We start from the raw sequence: 16561 nt of genomic DNA, 5'->3' as shown, positions 1-16561 counted from the left end.
GCACTGGGAGTATCCATCACTTACTAGAGTAGCCTGATAGGAGAGGCACCTCTTGAATCCTGTGAAGCCTGGCATTCCCAAGCAAAACTAATGAAAATTTAACCCCTAGAAGGGGAGATCTCTTAATTATTTAACTATAAGTTACTGTAAGGTGATAGGAAATAGCCAGCATAGATTTGTAAAGAACAAATCGTGTCAAACCAATCTGACAGCTTTCTGTGATAGGATGAGTCTTGTGGATAAGGGAGAAGCGGTGGATGTGGTATACCTAGACTTAGTAAGGCATTTGATATGGTCTCGCATTATATTCTTATCGATAAGCTAGGCAAATACAATTTAGATGGGGCTACTATAAGGTGGGTGCATAACTGGCTGGATAACCGTACTCAGAGTAGTTATTAATGGTTCCCAATCTTGCTGGAAAGGTATAACAAGTGGGGTTCTTGCAGGGTCGTTTTGGGACAGGTCTGTTCAATATCTTCATCACGACTTAGAATGGACGATACAGAAGTTGATGGCTATTAAGTTTGTGACGATACCAAATGGGAGGGATTGAACTGGACTTAGAGAAGCAGGTCATAATTCAAAATGACTGGACAAAATTGGAGAATGGTCTGAGGTAAACGGATGAAGTTCAATAATAGACAAATGCAAGTGCTCACTTAGGAAGCAACATCAGTTGAACAGGGAAGAACAAGAAAGGAGTACGACAGAAGGGATCTAGGGGGTTATAGTGGACACAAGCTAAATATGAGTCAGTGTGAGCTGTTGAAAAAAAAGAAATGTGATCTGGGTGCAATTACAGGTGTGTTGTAAACAAGACAACAGAGATCATCTACTGCGGCAACTGGTTGCCAATGGAGTTCTGGCACCGCATTTCAAGAAAGATGTGGAGAAAATTGGAGGAGGGTCCAGAAGAGGAGCAAGAATGATTAAAGTCTTGAGAACATGACCTATGAAGAAGGCTGAAGAATTGGGTTTATTTAGGTTGGAAAAAGGAGAAAACTGACAGGGACATGATAGCAATTTCAGGTATCTAAAAAGGGTGTCACTAAGGAGAGGGAGAAAAACTTGTTCACTATACCTGCTAAGATATGAACAAGAAAATGGGCTTAAACATGCAGCAAGGGAGGTTAGGTTTGGACATTAGGAAAAAGTTCCTAACTGTCAGGGTGGTTAAACATTGGAATAAATTGCCCAGGGAGGTTGTGGAACCTCCATCTCTGGAGATATTTAAGAGTAGGTTAGATAAATGTCTATCAGGGACGGTCTAGACAGTATTTGGTCCTGCCATGAGGGCAGGGGACTGGACTCGATGACCTCTCGAGGTCCCTTCCAGTCCTAGAATCTCATAGATTCATAGATAGATTCATAATCTCAGTGAATAAAAAGCTGGGAGTTTTGTTTGCTTTTTAAGAAAGAAAAAACAAAAGGAACAATTGTTCCAACAACTAGAATGCTATAAAATTATAAGGGTGACTATAAGGTCATTGAGAAAAAAAGTTAAAAATATTTGACAACAGGAACATAACAGGCTCCGTCTTGGAACAAGGGCAGTTAAGAAGGAACTGAGAGCGGCTCACCTGCAGGCCCATACAACCTCAGCGCAGGGCACGAGAATAAGTGGGGCATACGCACAGGCCAAACTGATCAAAGGTGGAGCTCCCAAAGGGACACTAGTCAAAGAAGAACCTTTGCTACCAACTTTGTTTCTGGTATACATCGTCAGCGCTACTTCTATTATTTGATTTTTAATTCATCTTAATGGTCTGTGCTGTAAGTAATCAATATACCACTAGAAGGAGTAAAAAGCAGCATTTAGAAGGCAAGCAGCAATCTGATTGACATCATCAATATGAGAATTTTCTAGATTAAATTTTAACAATTTTTAAAAAACTGAAAGGATATAAGCTGAAAAGACTAAAAACTAAGAGAAAGAAAAAGTAACGTAAAAAATGTGTAAAAAAGTGTACAAATATTGTGAGAATGCAAGCTCGACTTCTAAAAGATTTCAGATACCCTCTATTAAAGAGCAGTACAACGTAATTCAAAGTTATTATAATATCTGCACAGTTACACCAGGTTCCTGATTACTTTGAGACAACAAAGTGGCTGTATGTGAAAGGAAACTGTACTTCACCTCACAGATGCTGGCTTCCTCTGGGCCCCAGGGTGCTCAACCCCCCTGCTCTACCGCAGGACCCACCTCTCCTTCTCCCAGGTCTCACTCCTGCCCTGCCTCTTCCCACCCAGTTCTATTCCCTCCCCCAGCACATCCCATCCCCACTCCTCCTCCCGCCCAGTGCCTCCTGCACACCACGGAACAGCTGATCACAGCAGAGCAGAAGGTCCTGAGGGGGGCGGGGGAGGAGTTGATCAGTAGGGCCGCTGGTGGACAGAAGGCACTGGGAAGGATGAGAGGAGCTGCCACCCACTGATTTTTTTTTCCCCATGGGTACTTCAGCCCTGGTTTATGATTTCTTTACTGTATGTAAAAATCCTTCCTGTATGTTTTTTATGTTATGTATATTAACAACAAGTTTTCACTCTACTACTGCATAAACAACCTACCAGAGAACAATAATTAGTCCTAAATTGCTCCAACTCAGCCATCTCTTCCTAACTTGGCCCTGAAAGAAGTCTAAGGACAAATGAAATCAAGGACACATGCTGTACCGTAACAAGCTCACAAAACTTTTTTTGGTTAAACAGACTAGCCCTCCTTGAGGTAACTATTTTGAGGATACAAAAATAAGTTCTAATGTCCATTCTAGACATGAAAATGGAGGTACAAATATGGTTTGAATAATATAGTACAGCTGAACATCCATGAGGTTCTTCTTCAAAGTTTCTGTGCTTGCACAGAAAAAAAAATCATTTTGATTGCAATGTAGTAATTTAGACTGAAAGAAACATTGACCTTGGGGAAAAACCTAATGCACTTTTGCAGTGGGAAAGTTTCCCAGAAAGTTTTGGAGGTAAGAATCTGCTCAAGGCATCCTGCAGCTCTTCATTTTCATTGCTCTGGAACAAGAATAATCATAAGAAAGTGACTTTGTTTAATGGAAAATTTAGGATGACACCTGCTTAAAGGTTCAAAGGAACAAAATTCTATTAATATTAGAGGCACTCATATATCATCATACTGACCATCTTCCAGTGCTTCTTCAGGGTTTCATGATTAATGTGCACAGCCCATTTGATACAAGCAGGAATGGCTGTGCTGCTGAACCCCAATGTAAGCGATTTTTAAACCAAATATAAATCTCTAAAATTAAAAGAGAATAAGGACTCCTCTTCACTATGTATTATTGCAAAACAAAACAGATTGGCAGCTGGCACTTAGCTACTCTGATTCCAGTTCTAGGGAACCCACAAAGCTAATCTTATTTATTTGTTAGTCAGCAACTCCATGAACCAGTGGAACTAAATGTCCTCAACAACAAACTGAAACATGAACATTTCTAAATATCAGGGTTTTATGGCTGTTCATTTTTTTTTTTTTTACTTCCATCATTGCTCTAAAATCTATCAATGTTTCTTTCTGTCTGATCCAGTCCTTGGCACAATTCAGTGCAGAGGATGGCTTATTTGAGGTAAGAGATGACGAACAGTTTTCGGCATCCAGAGCAATGAGATAATAGGCTTGGCATTAATAGTTGGTTTCATACATGGCAAGCGTACAGAGCAGGGAAATACTATTGCTGCTATTCCATATTTTTGCCTTTTTCTCCTGGTAAGAAAGAACTCTAAAGAAGCTATTTTATTCCACTCACCTACTTGGCTTAATATGATAGATAACAAGTTCATATGATGAGAATTGCTTCCAAGTATGCATGCACTGTCAAGTGTGTTTGAAAATACTGTTTAACACTAATGTTGATATTTCTGAGCCTCTTCTGGTAGTGGCTCCTGAAAAGTGAAATTTATGACACAAACACTGAGTTTATTCAGCATAAATGGATGTAGATTAATTTTTAACCTCTTTCAATACTGTTTTAATATAAGCAGAAGGGTAATTTTTAAAAGTTACAGTGTAAAAATTTTGTTTATATATTTACATATATTTGTTATCCTGCTTTGAAGCCAAAATTAAAGCAGAATGAAAACTGGCTTACTGTGTTTTGTATTGAGGTTGTGGGACAAACATATTTACCTTTTTGTTGACTATTTTGACTAGTGCTCAGGAAAAGGTAACATGTCAGAGCCAAGACACAGAATAATTACTATATTTACTACTGGTAAAAAGCATAACACAGCCCAGAATCGCTCTTTTCTAAGGAGGATTGCAAGACATAAGTCAATATTACCAAGGTGAGAGTTTTAGAAATGCATAAATAGACAAACAGATTTTATCTCAGCTGCATAAGGTTTGTGTATCACTTCATCGTTAAGAGAAGAACTTTTAATTTTACCAGCGAGCCACAGACTTTAACCAGCAGTTAAACCGACATTGCTGAGGCAAGTAGGCTTGAAATAAGATCTACTCATTTTGTGGCTGTGGATGTGTGTGCCATGGAGTTAGCGTCCATGAGGTATAAAAAGTACTGTATAAGGGTGCTCATGTCATAGGTCTGCAAGTGAAAATTTGGCAATCTGCATTTATTGCTGGCAAGTTGCCCAGCTGAGAAATAATATACATTAAACATTCTCCAAACAGTCTATTATTTATTATTTGTATTCTAGCAGTGACTAGAGGTTCTAGCTCTCAGAGCCCTGTTGTGCTAGACACTGTACAAACACAGAGAGACAGTTACTGCGTTCAATCAAAATACATATGACAGGAAGGGAAAAGAGGCATGGAGAGGTGAAGTGACTTGACCAAAACCACACAACTGGTCAGTGGTCAAATTGAGAATAGAAGCCAGGCCTCCAGAGTCCTAGACCAATGCCCAGTCAGACTGCTCTCCTCCCCAACCAACGATGCTGAACAGGAATCTTGGACTCTCAGATCAGAGGTCTGGGGTCTATGCTGGTGAGGCACTACCAGCTGAACTATCCAGGCATTACTCTTGCCCATTGGAAGGGCTCTCCTGATCCTGGGAAAGACTTATTTTTACAATGAAAGGGAAAGTGTCAAGTGCCCTTTTAGTCAGTTTAATTACTAATGGTATACAATTCCAATAGAAAACTTTGATTAATGGTAAAACAAAACAATTTCCTTGTAATAAAATTTGAGGAGAAAAATGATTGTTTTGTATTTTTGAAACCAAATGTAAAGGCCAGACTTTTGGGGATTCTCTTCAGGGGTAGAATTTTTCCACATATATCTGGAAATTACTTCTACTCCATCAGAGGAATAGTGGTAATGTTTCTTTTTAATTTCTTATTCTTAACCTTTTAACCACCCATGAAAATCTGTCACCCAATAGTTTTCAAAAAAGTCACCCAGGCATATGTCTGAGACATTCTAGATTGGGAGTGAGCAATACCAGAGAGCAATGGCAGATAGTTTGGGTTGGGCACTTTTAGCCAATTTTTGTTTACTCTTCTCACATGCAGACAGTTGGGGCATAATAACCTGCATATGAAAAACACTGATTGCTGTGAGCAGAGCTGCCTTTTGAGACTGCACCACTGAAGTTATTGGATCCCAACTTTGAGCAGATTTGGAATTCTGCAAGACATTTAGCTATGAAAAAGGTATTGGGATCAAGAGATAAAATATTGTTGGCTGTGACACTGAAGTTCTTAATTCCAGCTTGAAAAATGGAGGATATGGAACAGTATTTGCACAAGAAGCCAGATTAGTTGGTTTTCAAAGAGTCTCTGCAAGTACACATCAGAGACACTTCTGCTCAGGCCAGAAGTATCTTTCTGCAATTCAGCACCATTCCTCTGCCTGATGGGACAAAAAGTACCAAAGCAGTGCGTATATACGTTGTTTCATAAGTATCAGGGTACATACTTGTGGGAAGAAACAAACACTCAACTGCATTCCTTTAAAAAAAAAATATCCACCAATGTAAAGGAGAAAGATAGGAAGCAATAGCCATTGCTTTAATCAAACACCACTAATTAAACAGTCCAACTCATACAAAATTTTAAAAAGTATATGGGGTATAGAAACACAGTATATATTTAGGATATTTTTACATTGAAAACACCTTTTATGCCCAACCATCACAGAAATCGGACTCACAGTGCTCCTGTCCATGTAGCAGCAGAGCAACTAAGAAAACAGATTACCTTGGGAAAAGAGCTATAGCATGGTAATACTGTTTTTTCTTTTGTAATTTATGAAAGCATCCTCCAGCTGATAGAAAATTATAATGGCTCTGAGGAAAGCAGCAAATCTCAGTAGTGTAAGAGTCCAAGGAAATCAGGTTTCATAATATTGAACAAAAACAAGAACTGGTATGTCCAAATGGAGAAAATCTACTGACTTCTAATATGATCTCAAGTATAACCATATGATGTTAGATTTGTTTCACGCAATACACAGAACTTTATGTCATTTCCAGAAAATGCAGGCAATCTACACTGGTCACCATCATCAGCGGTTTTTATATTTTTCCTCTAAAGAGCATATTCCATGATGTGTGGATAAGAAAAACAAAGCAAGCATTAAGGGTTGGTGCAGTGCTTTAAACATGTATTAGTCATTAATGTCTCTTAATTTACCCTATTTAATCTCATCAGAAACGCCTTTAAAAATAAAAATACCTATTAAACTTTGTACAAAATGGCTTGCATAAAACTGTAAATCTACCGATAAAAACATTTAACTCACATGACTGATTCATGAAATGACTGTGGAATAGGTACAGAATTATACTGCGAGTTTTAACACCTTTCAATTAATAGTTAAATATGTAGCAAAGGAAGGATGAACATTAATAATCTACTTCAAGAAAAGAAAATTTATCGTGCATGTACACACACAGAGCTAGTAAGATATAAAAAGTAAATGTGTTCAAGTGACACACACACACACACACACACACACAATAACTGCCAATAAAGTGTCTACTTGGGAATGCTTTATAATAGTGTTTCCTCACCTGTATCTGAATGTTCTACAAAGAAAAGAAACTGACACCAGTATTGAAGATTAGGAGTACATCTACTCTGACTAGGTAATTTTGACAACTGGATATGCCCTCTTTGTCTTCCACAAATTATCCATCTCCTACAGTTGATGTGATTTGGCATCGATGGTGATTAGCTTCGAAGAGTCCTGTGGCACCTTATAGACTAACAGATGTATTGGAGCTGTACTGTACTTTTAGTCTATAAGGTGCCACAGGACTTTTTGTTGCTTTTTACAGATCTAAACTAACACAGCTACCCCTCTGATATTGTGATTAGCTTAGTGGTCTACCTGACTTCTCAGTCACTCATCATATGGCCTAGAGTCCCCTACAGGCCCTCCGATTTACAACTTTTTTGGTTTGTTTGGGCAGTGACTCCTTTTTGCCTTCACCAATAATAATTCAGATGCATGATAAAAGCCTAATAAAAGTTATTTAATTCTTCCAACAAACTTTCAGTAAGAACGTGAACATCTAGGACTAGTGTGAATGGGTTAGTGGTAGAAGCTCAGAGGGGTAAGTCACAAAATAAAATAGTAAAGCATTAACTTGGGAATCTGATAAGTTTGGTGGGTGGGGGTATATGTTTGAACTGCAAACATGGAATGTGTTTGAGGCCAAGAAATCAAGTTGAGACTCTTAAAAAAAAAAAAAAAAAAAAAAAAGTTCAATTGTTTCTCTCTTAAGAGTCTCCCAGAAAGAGAGATACAACTTTATATTATTACATGTCTGAACAATAGGTTGAACAACAGTGAAATTCATTAAACTTAATAAAACAATTTTCTAGATTACAGTTGTAAGCAGCTAAAAACCATACAACCTGAAAGAACTATAACAACTTTCTGTACTTGAATTTAAAGTAGGGAAAGAACTATAGCACAAGACAAAAGGCTCTTTACCTAGCAGAATCTGAACAGAAAAATAGATAAAGAATGCCCTGTTTTCCTGTTCGTGTCATAGTAAATGTCCATAGAGAAAACAAAACATCTGCCTTCAGATCCCTTTATGATCATACTGTATGGTTTCTAGTTTCATCTGAAGGGTGTGAAAGGATTTCAGACTTGACAGTGTCTAGGCATGAGTCTGTTTTAAACAAAAATGTGTCAGACCTGTCCAGAGGGACTAAAATCACCTTTTGCCTTGTTACCATGAAAACTGAGCCCCACCAGCAGCTTTAACTCCCCACATACTGTTCCCTAATCACACAAAAAGGAGATGGAAAGGTCCCCTGCTCTGGAAGGCGACCTTTCCAAGACATACAGATGTTTAAAACACACAGTTACAAAAGTTCTAGGAGGCCAGGCCATTAATGTCAAAAATAGATTTTAAAGAGAAAATGTTTTGGAAGCTAATTTTCTGAGACATGTTGATTAACGGCAAAGATGCCCCAGAGCTAAGATAGAGACATGAATAGGAACAGGGTTGAAATCTTTAGATGAATTTCTGATGTATCTGAAAGGTCACATGAATGGTACAACAATAATAATTTTAATACAATGCTAGTAAACATTTGCTAACTAATATTGCACAAAAACAACAATACAAAAAAACCCAATACCCTGAAGGACTGGATGGGCCAGCGTATTGGAAATTGTATTGGTTACAAAGCCATGGTCCACAGTACAAATCTGATGTAGGCTGCTAGCGTACTGAAGAATATAGGAGGGATGTTTAGGGGCCTGTATTAAGCCAGTTGTTTGTATTTTTGTGGCTTCAGTTCAATTCCTAGTTGACTGATAGCTGCATCACTGGAATGTTTTGAGGTTCAACCCAAACCAGTAAGTGGTTGTGTCGCCACCTGCCCTGTAACTTTGGGTGTCTCTGTGGTGTTCAGTCTTGGTTCAGACCCCTGACACCAGTACTGTGGTTACAGCACCACCCTGGCTTCCACCAGCCTTGGTTACTCCTTGTAAGATGACCCTAACATCCTCCAGTCCTGAATTTTCCACAAACTGTCTGCCCCATAGTGTTCAGCCCTTCCCTGGCTTGCTCACAGAAGTAAAGTTTACTGTTCCTTTAAGGAGACAGTAAACGGCAGCTCATTAGTTTAAATGGAGTTTGACAAACATCCTTATTACAATCACAGCACTATGTTGATTTATTTTAAAAGTAAAGCAAATTTATCACTGAAGAAGGTATAGATTATGCGTGATACTTGGTATCACATCAAAGATAGAAAGGGTTTTAAGCAAGCAAAACCAAAAATATTCTCCTAACATTAAATCCCAATTTAACAAACTGAAGTCTTGTTAAAAAAAGCAGCATTTCTCTCCAAGTCTCTTTTTCAGAAGTGGCTGACCAGCCTATCTAAGAACCTTTACAGAGTCCAAAAAGCTTGGTTTCTTTGTCTCTTCAGGTAGAAGGATAACTTAGGGGCTTACACTCCCTCTTCCTTACAGACCAGTAAACCTTTGAAATGTATTGTCAGATAAAGTTTCTTTTCTCCTGCTGACAAGACATGCCAAGTGGTATGGCAAAGTCTTCATGCTGGTTTCTTGCGCACTGGTGATAGTTGAGTGGTTATCTCCCTCCTTCGTTAGCTTAATGGCTTTACCTTTCTTTTATGTTAATACATTTTCAGTGTCTCTCAATTTACCTTGGAGACACCTTCAGGCAGGCAGAACCATATTCCTTTCTCTAGGGTGAGGTACCTGATGTCCTGCCTGGCACACACTTTAAGCGCATATCATCAGCACATTTGTAATTATGCATACGTTGCCTGTACATAAGCCACAAAATATTAACGATCAGAGAGTTGTGAGTTTTCCAGAGACACATTAGATGCCATCTTTTCAGTAAATATCACAACAGTGGGCCAATTGTGACTGGAGTGCTCGAACAGTCACAAGAACCACCATCACAACTGGCTTTGTGCACTAGTTGGCAGTCTCAACAGAACTGAATGGAAATGGAGACTGAACTACCTTCCACTCTTAGCGGTTCTGCCAGATCAGTGTTGAGATACAAGGAAGGGGAGAAGTAGTAGAGGGTGTAGTGGATGAGAAGATGGATATGAGTCAACAGTGTGCCGTTTTTGCCAAGAAGGCTAATGGCATTTGGGGCTGTATAAGTAGGAGCATTGCTAGCAGATTGAGAGGTGTGATCATTCCCCTCTGTTCAGCATTGGTGAGGCCTCATCTGGAGTACTGTGTCCAGTTTTGGGCCCCACACTACAAGAAGGATGTGGAAAAATTGGAAAGAGTCCAGCGGAGGGCAACAAAAATGATTGGGGGCTGGAGCGCATGACTTATGAGGAGAGGCTGAGGGAACTGGGATTGCTTAATCTGAAGAATGAGGTGGGATTTGATAGCTGCTTTCAACTACCTGAAAGGGGGTTCCAAAGAGGATGGATCAAGACTGTTCTCAGTGGTGCTAGATGACAGAACAATGAGTAATGGTCTCAAGTTGCAGTGGGGGAGGTTTAGTTTGGATATTAGAAAAAAAAACTTTCACTAGAAGGGTGGTGAAGCACTGGAATAGGTTACCTAGGGAGGCGGTGGAATCTCCTTCCTCAGAGGTTTTTAAGGTCAGGCTTGACAAAGCCCTGGCTGGGATGATTTAGTTGGGGATTGGTCCTGTTTTGAACAGGGGTTTGGACTAGATGACCTCCTGAGGTCCCTTCCAACCCTGATATTTATGATTCTAAGTAGTTTGCATTGTTTTTTCTTGGACTGTAATAACTCTGGTAATAAAGTGAAGATTCCAGACTCTAGAGCTGACAACCTGCAGCACTAAATTCAATTTTAATTTTTATAAAACAAAATGAAGGTGTCATTAACTTGTGATTAAAGAATGAAAAGATCAACTACGATAGAAAACTGCTTCTTTTATATAACCCTACCAAGTCCCAGTTTAGTTAACCTAGGATTTGTTCACATGATCACTTAGTTCACAGCAAGCTGGGATGCAAATCTATCCTGCAGTAAGTATCCATGTGGACCCTGCTGCTGCACACTAAAAGTTCCCTCATGCATTTTAATCTACTCCCGCTTCAAAGCAATGAGATCAAAACACACTAGGGAATTTTCAGAGCACAGCAGAAGGCTCTGTGTGGAGTAGATTTACACCTCAGCTTGCTGTGAACTAAGCGTTCATGTAGACAAGCCCTTGTTACTAACCAAAATAGCTGACCATATACATAAGTACTAAAAGAGAGAGAAGGAGAAGTGTGATGGTCTTCAAACAAGAGAACAGCCTATCACAACAATGAATCGGTAGAAGGCAGGTAAACACGGGACAGAACAGTACTGGGAAAGCTCATGAACTCAAGGTACAGGTTATTGTTGTTATACAAGACAGTGAATTCAGGTCACAGGTGGAGAGGACAAAAAATCCTGCCTACAAAAGGAAATTTAATAGAGCTCTCCTGGCAAGATCCTTCAGACTTCTTCATGTAATTAGAGATGTTCCTTGGCTTTGTCGGAATCCTGTATCTGCTCGCCAGTTCAATACTAATGCAGAAGACTTGGCAAGAATGAGCTGCTTGAGGGCAAAAATCCCCACTGGCCTTTTTGTCTGTGATGGACCACTTCGCCACAGATAAGAAAGAACCCATTCCTCTATACTGGTGGTACTGGAGCACAGAAAGTATTTCACACTTCCATTTTGTACTTTTTTTTCTTAACATTATCCTGCTTTGGTAAAAGTGAATGGTTAATTTTGGGAAGGATGAGAAATGGTGAGAACACAGGGCTGTTGGTATGTAATTGCTGTGCCACCATTTAATTACATTATTTTTTTTTTGATGAGACAGCACAAAAGTAACTTTGAAAATGAGGCCACACACCTGCATTTAATTTTCTAATACATATTTACTCTCAAAATTCCATGCATGTGAAATATCACTGCGCCCCCATTAACAACTGTTATATAGGTGGTTATATACATCTTTTCCAGCTTGTTTTAACCTATCAGCAATGCCACATGGCCTGACCTTCTTGAACATGTGAAAAGCTTCAGAGAGGTCATGCAGCATCATAGGCACCAGTGCCACTGATGTGCTGATGACATCTTCAGCTATATCTTTTTCTCAGAGGACACAACCTGACACTGTTATGGAGATGCCCTGCCCAAATATGTATTTATTGAAGCAAGTAAACGGCATATAAAGCCACAATTATTCACAATTCAAATGTTAAATATGATAAGATAGGGCTTGTATACATATACAATGTATGTATGTATAAGTTCTCCCACAAAAATCTACCCTCCATGCATGTATCTAATGCTTTATTTCTTATTATTAGTATCTTCCAAGTAAAGGGTTGTTTGTGGGGGGGGGTGAGGGGCTGCTTTCCTTTGTTGTTAACTAAACTACCCTCTCCATGTTTAAGTTTGCACACTCCACGCTGACTCAGTGGAAATTATGTCACAAACAAAGAATTTCTGGTCAAATGTGAGAATTTTGTGGGGAGAAGGGTGGTTTGGGTATGGGTGTGTTTTCATACATTTCCCAAAATATCTTTTGATCCACACTGTTTCATAAATACAACTCAGACATTTTAAAGTCCCTAAATAATGTATTACAATCAGATTTGAACTAATTTTAAGGTTGAAATATTTCATATTGGGGTGTTCTACCACATTAAAAACAATAAAAGCTATGCAGCTAATTATCTACAGAGGTAACAAAACTGTTAAACTGCGCACAGATGTTGAGCTGCACTAAAAGGACAGTTATTTTGCCAAAATCACTGCCAAATTAAAGTTCCTATTTGGAAACTTTCACACACTTGTGTCTAGTGCAGCTGCAGCTGTTTAATTGCACATAACTTTTGTTTTCCCCTTTCTGATTGTTATTCAAATGGCATTAAAGTGCAATTACAGCAGAATGAAATAACTGGTCTCTTAAAAGTTCAAATTGTGGAAGAACTGTTTCAATTTAATTCAGTAAAGTATTAGAATGATGAAATAGATGTATACGTTTGTATGCACAAAAAATGTTCTCTTTATACACATGTATGTACATACAGTAAAATACACCTACTACATATACACTAGGGACAATTTTCAAACTTGGATGCCTAAATTTAGACATCTGAAAAAGGCCCTGATTTTCCAAGATGCTGATCCCACTGAGTAAATGGCAAAACACAGATGCTGAGCAACGTATCCCTGAAAATCAGGCCAATTTGATTTGCCTCACATTAGAAACCTAATCACTCAATCCTGCAAAGATTTAAGCATGTGATTACACACATAGCTAATCCTACTGGACTGGATTCTCTTACGAAAAGGCCCAGTTAGCAATGTAAATATGTAAATAATATTGAGAATATATTGTTATGTAAATGAGAGTCACAAGTGTACAATCACTCATGTCCTTAAATATTAAGTTTTTTTAAATGTTGTCCTGTACCCTTTAGACAAGTTAATAGTAATACTGATAAAAAAACTAATGAATTTATGAGACTTTCAACCATGTGCTGATATCAACATAAGAATATTTCAACAGAATTTTTAATATTTTGAGATGATACCACCATATAAATGTTTCACGTTTATGTTTTACAGCTTTGGTAAACAGAAGTGGAATACTGATGTGTGATTTCAGTATTAAAAAATTTTCACGATGATCTTATGCTTTAAAATGGTAACATCTCACTATACAAAAAATAGCTAAATATCTTTTGCTTTTCTACCTATATTCTTAAATTTAGAAAGTAAAATTATCCCTTTAAAGGAAGATTTTTCTCAGGGCAATTATTTTAAAGCAATTTCATAAAAGACAGAAGAAAGGTTGTTTGGGTTTTTTTAATCTGAGCACCTTTAGCTGTATAATCCAGTACAGTTTTGAGAGATGCCCTATTAATGGACTTTTTCTATTCAAATGCATATACAAATACAATCAATCAAGTACAAAAATTTGGGTTTATTCAAGTTTAGTCCATTCTGCTCTTTTAGGTATTTTGTATGCAACAGGGCAACAAGGAAGAGAGACAGTGCTCTTGCATCTGAGAGATACTCACACGTTCGTATCTAATTTTCAAGATTTTCTAAATGATTACCCAGAGAGTTGTTATTAATTACAGACAGAGGACCCAATCACGCAAATGCTTATGCACATGAGTTGTCCCACTGAACACAAAGGGGCTGCTCCCTTGCACATGTATAAGTATTTGGGCACCAGTCTGAAGCACACCAAATCAACCCTCCCCATCCCCTTTCCACCCCAGTAACAAGCTTTCTACATCATCCACCTATATTTTCAAATACTGCAACCCTAAGCAGATATTTCTTATTTTCTTTTCAGTGCGAAGTGGGGGTTCTTCTACATTATCAACTCTTTTATGGCAGGGCTACAAGCTATACCTCATTGCATATTTCCATTCCTATGGTTCTGCTTCCCAACTATGTTGAAATATATTATCTTTAGTCTTAAAGCTTTACAACCTAAACAAACAAAAAATCTTTTAGAAGACAGGTTGATTTGGTATCTTTCCAGTCCCTTCAGTATACAAGGTTAACCAGAGATCAGATCACAATCACAGTAAAACACAGTATCAGAGAATCTGTCATATAGATCAGAACATTGGTCAGTCTAGTCAATGTCCTACCCTGGAAGTGGCCAAACACGTGACATTTGAGAAGCAAGGGAACTCTAATATTCTCCATGGAAAAAAAAAATAAATCAGTCATTCCTGACCCACCTGGTCAGTCATCTTATATCATAAAGCCTGAGGTTTTTGATTACTCCTATTATATTAGTTTCCATAGCTACTATGTTAGTAGTCATTAAACTACCCAGCTCTTTTTATCTGGGCACCTGTGAAGTAGCCAGATTGTAACTACAATGAATGTAGGCCCCTATTTCAAGGGGAATATTAATGCTTATTGGTTGAAATGTATAGTTACCTTACAGTAACTGGCTCTTCTAGAGGTTTTGTCCATATACATATTCCACCCTTGGTGTGCATGTGCCCTATGTGCTCAAGTCTGGATTCTTTTAGCCTACAGTGTCTGTTGGAGTCATACTTCCACCCAGAGTGTCCTCAGGCCTCCTACCCAAGTGCATAAGTGGTGGGACAATCCCAAACATCCCTCAGTTCCTTTGCCAATACAGAATCGAAGTATTAAAAGACTCTATAGTAGCAGGAAAGGAGTGTAGGTCATGGACTATATATATGGACAACCCATCTTGAAGAAACATAGTTACTAGACGATAAGCAACTGTTTCTCCGAGTGCTTGCCCTTGTGTGTACACACACACACACACACACACACCCCCCCCCCAGACTTGGTGACTTCCAAGCAGTGACATAGATCACAGGAGATCAGTACTATGATTGTAAGACAGCTTTGCCAAAATGAACATGAGACCTTGCTGCCTCCACTTCAGCACTGAGTAAAAATAGGTACTGAACCCCCATGATGCTGCCCAATAAATTCTTAAGAGTCGAACACTTCTCAAAGAATTGGTAGAAGCTGCTTGAGCCCTTGTGGAGTGCATAGCAGCCTAAACACATTGAGAGTATGAAATTTAGCTTCCCCTCTGTTGGGGAAGGACGACAGGTAAATGTATTATTTGGTCAAGATAGAAACTAGAGCCTACTTTTGGCAAGAACTTAGAGTAAGAATTCAAGATCACACTCTATATACAAAATATAGTTTACAGAGCTCCCAACATGAGTGCTTGTATTTTTCTCACCTTTCTAGCAGATGTTACTGCTACCTGAAAGGCTGTTTTGATGGCTACATGGAAGAGAGAACATAGAGTTAAGGGCTGGATGACACATATGGGCTCAAAGGGAAGATCTGCCAACCCTGTCAGGACTAAGTTGACACTGCAGGAAGGGAGAGGCTTTCTGCTTGGAGAATACACCTGTATACGGCCTTTCAGAGTCCGAGATGCCTTAGGGTGTGTGATCCTGAATTCTTTAACAAGTAGTTGGTATCTCAGGATATATAGAGATATCAGTTGGAGATAATGGATGTTGCTGGATCCACATAGTAAATCTCTTCAACTTGTCAGTGTATGTCTGTCTAGTGGAGTCCTTTCTAATAAGGATAAGCATATTCTGCACCTCTGAAGATTACATGTTGATGGAAAAGAAGTCAGATTGGGTGTCAGTGTCTCTTTCAGAGCTCTGAGGCCTAGGATAGTAGTAAGTGTGCCCTAGACTCCATCTCAGAAAGATATGGATCAAATTACCTAGACTCTGGGGAATGTGTTGTGACCCCTCTATTGTCAGGATGAGAAACTATCTTGATGGAGCAGTTCTAGTTGGAGTCCCAGGTAAAAGCTCAGTGCGAGCTCTAATTGATAACACTGATAAGCTTGGTACTGCACTGGAGGTAACTAGAGGTACAGTGGGTGGAACTTTTACCACCAGTGCAGTAACAGAGGTCACTTTGGTACTGCACAGTGAAATATACCAGCACCATAAATTATCTCGGTATTGAGAATGCTGGAACCGTGGGAAAATGAATGGAAGGCACTGGTACTGAAGACACTGAAATGTTGGTACTGGATGACACATGAAGCTCTGAATGAGTTAGTACTGAGGCATAGTGACTGGTTCCTGTGG

Source organism: Chelonoidis abingdonii, chromosome 5 (genome assembly GCF_003597395.2).
Source record: "Chelonoidis abingdonii isolate Lonesome George chromosome 5, CheloAbing_2.0, whole genome shotgun sequence".
Classification (NCBI taxonomy): Eukaryota; Metazoa; Chordata; order Testudines; family Testudinidae; genus Chelonoidis; species Chelonoidis abingdonii.
The sequence above is the reverse complement of the archived record's forward strand: the minus strand, read 5'-3'. Positions refer to the sequence as shown.